Genomic DNA, 8,002 nt, shown 5'->3' with positions numbered 1-8,002 from the left:
TTTTGCTCCAACTGAGGGCTGCTGGGAGCAGGGGGCGTGGCTTGTTGCATGTGCCTGCCCCCTGAGCCCTGTACTGCCAGAGCTCTGCTCCTGTGCGCTCCTGCAGGAAATGACCCCTTCCCGTTGTTAAAATGAAGATGTGACCTAGTCGTTCTGCACTTGATAAGGTCCGAACCGCCACGTGCCCTTTCCATCTACATCGGTTTGCTTGTTTGTTTGAAGCTGCCTTATACTGAACCAGACTGTCAGGACATCGAGGTCAGCATTGTCTACTCAAGCTGGCAGTGGCCGTCCAGGGTCTCAGACAATGCTCCCTCTAAGCCAGAGGTGTCGAACTCATTTGTTACGAGGGCCAGATCTGACATAAATTTCACTTTGTCAGGCCGGGCCATGTGTGCCATAAAATGTAATGCCGGGTCCTGGAGATAGAAACTGTATAAAGGACAGAAGCTGGTAAGCTCTGAGTTGGTGTATCCTCACTGCAAGGCCCCATGGGCTGGGAGGGGGAGGTACAGATGAAAACCCACATAGGCGGACTGGAGAGGCAGCAGTGCAGCGCTGGGCAGATGCTCCCACGATGCTTGACTGCTGCAGACGAGATTGTTCTGCCGTGCTGAAGCCACAGTGGAGTGGCTCCGTCCACTCCCGCAGCACTCCCTCCCTTGCACTATTTGCTCGCGGGCCACATAAGATCCATGGATGGGCCAGTTCCAGCCCCCGGGCCTTATGTCTGACACCCCTGCTCTAAGCTGTGGAGCCCTGCAAGCAACAATTCGACTCTGTGAGCTACTGGCATTACAGTTGTGAGCAAGCAATTTGGCTCCTGCATAAATTAGTTTGCTCTGGAGTCATCCTTCTTGTGCTAAGACAAAAAATGTGTGAGCCAGAGGCTAAAAAACTGTGAGCTAGCTCACATTAACTCAGCTTAGAGGGAACACTAGTCTCTGGTGGAGGTCTTTCACAGAGGCCCGTAGCCAGGGTTTTGTGGCTTCTGGGACAATTTTTTTTCTGGTGTGGCTGAAGTTCTCAGTGCAACAAGAAAAGCCATTTAGCCAATAGAAGGCTGTGACCAGGATAGCTCTCTCAACTACTTGACAGTCCTCAGCTGCTGCAAGTTAATCACTTCTGCCAGCCTAAGCAACAGTTCTGAGAACAAGCTGGCAGTTGTGGGTGATGACCTCTATAGTCAAGAAAGCTCACACTTAAGCAGAAAAACTCTCTGAAAGGAGACCAGTTTCTTGACACAGAGTTAGAAGGGATCCTAGAGGTCACCTACTCCAACCCCCCTTGCTCGGTGCGGGAATTAGTCAACTACAGCACTCCACTCTGCTCGAAGGAGGGCACGCCTTTAAAAAAATGTTCTAAAATGATTGAAAAAAGCGTTTACAGGAGACATTCTTGCGGGGTGTGTGCCTTTATGAAAGGGGACCGAGCCCCCCAAAGCCCCACCATAGCCGTGGGCCTGCTTTCACATCACCTCCTACTGGATCTTTTCACTGGAGTTGCTGGGGATTGAACCTGGGACCTTCTGCCACTGGCCCACACCTCCTCCCCAAGGGGTTTCCCATGCGTACACCGCTGACTGGACAATGGGACATGATTCACAAATGCACAGAAACTGTTGCGGTGCAGGGATCTTCCAGCAGTTGCCAGCTGTCCAGATAAAAGCAGCTCTGCCTGCTCTTGTGCCTTTAAAAGGTAAAGGTTCCCTTGCTCGAAAGCCAGTCGAGTCCGACTCTAGGGTTGCGGTGCTCATCTCCGTTTCCAAGCCGAAGAGCCAGCCCTGTCCGAAGACGTTTCCGTGGTCACGTGGCCGGCATGCCTAAACACCAAGGCGCACGGAACGCTGTTCCCTTCCCACCGAAGTGGTACCTGTTTATCTACTTGCAATTTCTTGCTTTCGAACTGCTAGGTTGGCAGGCGCTGGAACTAGAGACGGGAGCTCACTCGGGTCTCGAACTGCTGAACTACTGACCTTCCACCGCCTGCAGTTCAGCATCTTAACCACTTGAGCCACTGCAGCTCCTTGTGCCTTTTACAGCAAGCTTAATAGGCATATTGAGGTAGGGGAGGCTTTTCACTGCGGGCTGAGAAACATGAACACAGGAAGCTGCTTTGCGCTGAATCAGACTCTTGGTCCATCATCACTGACTACTGGCAGTGGCTCTCCAGGGGTCTCAGGCAGAGGCCTTTCACATCACCCACCGCCAATGCCAGATCTTTTAACTGGAGATGCCCGGGATTGAACCTCGGACCTTCTGCATGCCAAGCAGGGGCTCAACCCATGCTTGACCACTGAACATGATCCTTTGCTGAGTCCTGCTGATCCCTGCTGATCCGGACGCTGTTAAAAGCACAGCAAGAGGGGCTGGCTTCAAGCTAGATCTCCTGTATGTTGTTGCAGTTAGGCGCTCCATTCCCGAGTCCTTTTATAGGGGTCGATGCTCTGCAACTGGAAACAGTACAGACGTCCAGAAGCAAAAAGAAGCTGAGAGTGTGTAACCCGGATACGAATCCAGACCCAAGGTCACAGTTCTTACAAGCCGATGCAAGAACAGAGACAAGATGGGCCCTTTCAGAGAGTAGAGCAAGAACCAATCTGATAGCCCAGGGGTGTCATCTAGTGGTCACTTGCTGGAATGAATGCCGCAGATTGATAAGAAAAGACGCTAGAGCTCGGGTCCCCAATCTTTTGAGGCTACAGACACCTTTGGAACTCTAACACACGGTAGTGGGTGCAGACACAAAATGGCCGCCACAGGAGGCGAAGCTAGCCACAAAATGCCCGCCACAAGAGAAGGGAAGAGATTGGATTTATACCCCGCCCTTTACTCAGAGTCTCAGAGCGGCTTACAACCTCCTTTCTTTTCCCCTAACCACAACAGACACCCTGTGAGGTAGGTGGGGCTGAGAGAGCTCTTTCGAGGACTGCTCTCGAGAGAACAGCTCTGAGATACCTTGTGACTGACCCAAGGTCACACCAGCAGCTGCAAGTGGAGGAGTGGGGAATCAAACCCGGTTCTCTCAGATTAGAGTCCGTACACTTAACCACTACGCCACACTGGAGGTGAAGCCAGCCACAAAATGGCTGCTACAGGAGGTGGAGCCAGCCGCAAAACGGCAGGGCGTGAGGTCAGCTTACCTTGGGTCACACAGTAGAGATCCTTGTGCTGCGGTGGCGGCTGCTACTGAAGCAACGTTTTAAAAGCTGTGCGCAGCTGATGAGATCTCCAATGGCCAGTTAGAAGCCCTGCTGGACAAAAGCCCTCTCTGGCTCCTCCCACTTTAAAAACTCTTGGCACATGCTACAAAAGGTGTTGGTGGGCATCATGGTCCCCACAAGTACAACATCGGGGACCCCCGGGCTAGAAGGACACACAACCTGAAGTGCTGATAAAAATGCTGAAGAGCCATTGGCCATCATTCTTTATGGGGTCCGGGCAGCGTTACTCTATTCTTTGGCATCTCTGTGGCAAAAATCCTATATGTCTGATGTTAAATAATTTGGAAGTGTCAATAAGGACTGTTCGCAGCCAGTTCGGTGTCGTGGTTAAGAGTGGCGGACTATAATCTGGGAGGACTGGGGTTGATTCCCCACTCTTCCACATGCAGCCAGCTGGGTGACCGTGGGTCAGTCACAAGTTCTCTCAGAGGTGTTCTCTCCAGAGCAGTTCTGTCAGAGCTCTCTCAGCCCCACAGGTACAACAGCGGGGACATGAAGGCATTTCCTGGCTCAAAACGCAGTCTGGAGGCCAATGCAAATGGATCTTTCATCCAGGAGCCCAAACAAGTAGGTCACATGCCACCACATGCCCTGGATGCCCAGAAGAATCTGTTTGCCCTCTGGTAACCTGAATTCCCAGCCTGTTCACCACAGGAATTCTAACACACGGTAGTGGGTGCAGACACAAAATGGCCACCACAGGAAATGCAGCCACCAAATGGCTGCCACAGGAGAAGAGATTATATTTATCCCCCGCTCTTCACTCAGAGTCTCAGAGCAGTTTACAAACTCCTTTCCCTCCCCCTCCCCACAACAGACACCCTGTGAGGTAGGTGGGGCTGGGAGAGCTCCTTCGAGGACTGCTCTCGAGAGAACAGCTCTGAGAGAAGTTGTGACGGACCCAAGGTCACACCAGCAGCTGCATCTGGAGGGGCGGGGAATCAAACCCGGTTCTCCCAGATTAGAAGAAGAGAAGAGATTGGATTTATACCCCATCCTTCACCGCCTGAAGTCCGCCCCCCCGCCCCCGCCGGGTGGGGGGGGGGGGGGGGCTGCCAATCCTACTAGCTCCTGGAAACCCCCGTGCACGCTCCCACAGCCTTCTTCCCTCACCCTCCCTCCAAAGAATTAAAAAGCCACCACTTCCAAGGCCTGCCTCACGAAAGCAGGAGAAAAGAGCCGACTCAGTCGGAGGCCTCAGTTGGAAGTACAGCCATCCCGTCCCCCCCACCACCACCACGATCTTTCGGTCTGCTAATGAGCCTTCTTGCCAGCCCCAAGTGCGGGGAAAGGGGGGGGGAGAGACCTGGGACTTCGTGGTGTCTGGGGGAGGTGAAATGCCAGTTGCCATTCTTCTCGTTCCACTGATTCCAGACCGCCGGGTGAGCGTCAAAAGGACGGCGGCTGGCTCTGGGGAGGGGCAGCTGTTGGAAACGGGAATACCCTGCCCGGGCTTGCTTGCTTGCACTAACGCAGCTGCCTCTGGGGAATAGGGGAATTGTGTTCGGGGCAAGCGAGAGCCGTCTGGACTCGCGGCGCTTCTCGGGGAGGTGGGCCTGGCTAGCGCCGATACCGTCACCGACCCCTTCCAAGGGTTACCGAGGTGAATTCGTCAAGAAAGGGAAAGCAAGCCCAGTTCAGAAGGGTATCGGGGAAGACGGCATGGAATCTGGGAGAGACCGCGGACCATTCTGCATCTAGCACACGCTCCGCTGTCTTACCAAACCCACGCTGGAACGGGAATTCCCCTCTGGGTCGCATGCCACTTTCAAAACTCTGATCGATTGTCGGATTTCATGGCAGTGTCCAGACTGCACGCCGCTTTCACCTCATTTGATCTCTTGGTTTTATGGTACCGTCTGCATAGATTTATGGCCATTTCATGGCCGTTCAGGGATGACTCCGCAGTTACTACAGCGCTGGCCTGGGGGTATTTGAATGTGGTTTTGAGCTGCATCTTTTTCTATTCCAGGGTGGGTTTGGTACAACAACGGAGCGAATGCCAGGTGCAGATTGGGCCTCCGTTAAAGCATTTCTATTTTTTAAAAATTATTATTTATTATTTATTATTTTTTTTATCCTGCCCTCCCGGCCAAGGCCGGCTTACAACAATAAAATCTGCATGAAACAATCATAATGCAATCACATTAATAAATACAACATTAACATTCAAACAAAATAAAGTGCTAGCAACAATCTTCTAGCCCGCTTTATCGTCTCGGACGAGGGATGCCGGCCTCCAGGTGGGACCCGGGAACCCCCGGAATTACGGCTCATCTCCAGACTACAGACATCTGTTCCCCTGGAGAAAATGGATGCTTTGGAGGGTGGACGCTATTAGAATTGTATCTAGGGTTGCCAGATTGTCAAAAAATACCAGAACTGTGAAATAACAATTATGGAAAGTTCAATACTTCAATATTTTCTTATTACAGTGCATATGTCTCTACAACAGTACATATCTTAATCACAATAAAGAATTCATTATCCCGATCAACAGTCCACTGTAATGATGAATGAAAGTGCCTGTAAGTGTTCTTTCCAAGATTAAAGTGCTTGCGTTGTAGTAAATGAGCCTCTGTCCTTTGTTCTTTCAAACCCAATAAACGTGGATGATTTATGGACGTTCTAATGGAGCCTCTGACGGACTTGTCAACCTTTCATTCCCGTTTCTTTTCAGCTTTCCCAAAGAGGCAACAGAATAAAATCCATATATCCCAATATCTTTTGAAGGCAGACAAAATTTTTACAAGCACCGCTTTCACAGACGGAGAGGTTTAAACATTAGAACCTTTAGAACTGTTTATTGTGATTAAGATATGTACTGCTGTAGAGATATAGGTCAGTGATAGCGAACCTTTTAGAGACCGAGTGCCCAAACTGTAACCCAAACCCCACTTATTTATTGCAAAGTGCCAACATGACAATTTAACCTGAATACTGAGGTTTTACTTTAGAAAAAACAACTCATACATTAACTTAAGATGATCCAAACAAAGTAAGGAAAGCAATCCCAAATGCTTTCATTTACTTAAAATTATTTGGCAGAGAATTCGACACTTTAATGATGGTCTGGGCCTGGCTGGGGCGATGGCACGCGTGCCCACAGAGAGGGCTCTGAGTGCCGCCTCTGGCACCCATGCCATAGGTTCGCCACCACTGGTATAGGTGCTTCAGGATGTGGTGGGCTGGCTTAGACTGTGTCGACTGAAATTGAATCCAAAGAAGACGGAGGTCCTGTGCTTGAGTCGGAGCAGATCGGGGATAGGTATCCCACTACCGACCTTCGGTGGGGCGCCATCGGTGCCAGCGCCGAGGGTTAGGAACTTGGGAGTGCTCCTGGATGCCTCCGTAACAATGTATTGTATTTTTAACTCTTTTAACTCTATATCGTTCTATGATCTTTTAATCCTGTTAGCCGCCTTGAGCCAGCGTGTCAGGCAAGGCGGGATACAAGTAGAAACAACAAATAAATAAATAAAATAAGAAAATACTGAAGTATTTTACTCCAGGGGGGAGTAAAAGCAACTTGGGATGGGGGGGGGGTTCAGCAAGAAAATGGTAATGGGAGGAAAGGATTAACACACACACCCTCCTTCTTGAAACAGCAGTCCAGGTAAGCTGCATTTACAAGAGGAGAAAAGGCCATTTAAAACAAACACAGAAGAAATCGTGAGGTATAGTCAAGCCAGTAAGGCAAAGGTAAAGGTTTCCCTTGCTCAAAAGCCAGTCGAATCCGACTCTAGGGGTGCGTTCCTCATCTCCGTTTCCAAGCCGAAGAGCCAGCACTGTCTGAAGACTTCTCCATGGTCGTGTGACCAGCATGACTAGACGCCGAGGCGCACAGAATGCTGTTACCTTCCCACCGAATTAGTACCTCTTTATCTACTTGCAATTTCTTGCTTTCAAACTGCTAGGCTGGCAGGAGCTGGGGCCAGAGATAGGAGCTGACTCCGTCATGCAGCACTGGGGTCCCGAACTGCCAAGCTACAGTCCAAAGCATTTCACTTTCCACCCCACTCCTTTGAACAGCTCTGGAAGGAGGGTTCCCAACCTCCAGGCGGTGCCTGGAGAGCTCCTGCAATCAAAACTGATCTCCAGGCTACGGAGATCTGTTCCCCTGGAGAAAGCGTGGCTTTGGAAGGTGGACTTTATGGCATCCTACTACACTGAGGCCCCTCCCCAATCCAAACCCCGCCCTCCCCAGGATCCACCCCCAAATCTCCAGGGATTTCCCTTTGTACAGCTGGCAACCCAATCTGGAAGGAAAGGTTGCCATCTCTGGGATGGGAAATGTCTGGAGATTTTGGGGGGTGGAGCCTGGGGAGGGGAGGGGCCTCCGTGGGGTCCAGTGCCACAGAGTCCACCTTCCAATGCCGCCATTTCCTCCAGGGGAACCGATCTCTGTCATCTGGAAATCAGTAATAATTCCAGGATGGCGACCCTAAGGAACTCTTTAGTTTTATCTGAAGAAAAGAGCAAGAGTCCAGTAGCACCTGAAAGACCAACAAAATTTGAAGCAGGGGAGGAGCTTTTGTGATGGAGCAGAGGTCCATCGGTGGCTATTAGCCACAAGGTATAGACAGGAACCCTCAGACCAATTTCACAGTCTGGGGCAAGTGCAGTGTTCCCTCTAAGCTGAGTTAGAGTGAGCCAGCTCACAGTTTTTTAGCCTCCAGCTCACACATTTTTGTCTTCGCTCAGGAAGGAGGGCTCCAGAGCAAATGGCTCGCTCACAACTGTAGTGCCAGTGGCTCCCACAGAAGGATTTTTGTTCAC

The sequence above is a fragment of the Gekko japonicus genome, unplaced genomic scaffold (genome assembly GCF_001447785.1).
Source record: "Gekko japonicus isolate JY-2015 unplaced genomic scaffold, Gekko_japonicus_V1.1 scaffold5263, whole genome shotgun sequence".
Lineage (NCBI taxonomy): Eukaryota > Metazoa > Chordata > Lepidosauria > Squamata > Gekkonidae > Gekko > Gekko japonicus.
The sequence above is the reverse complement of the archived record's forward strand: the minus strand, read 5'-3'. Positions refer to the sequence as shown.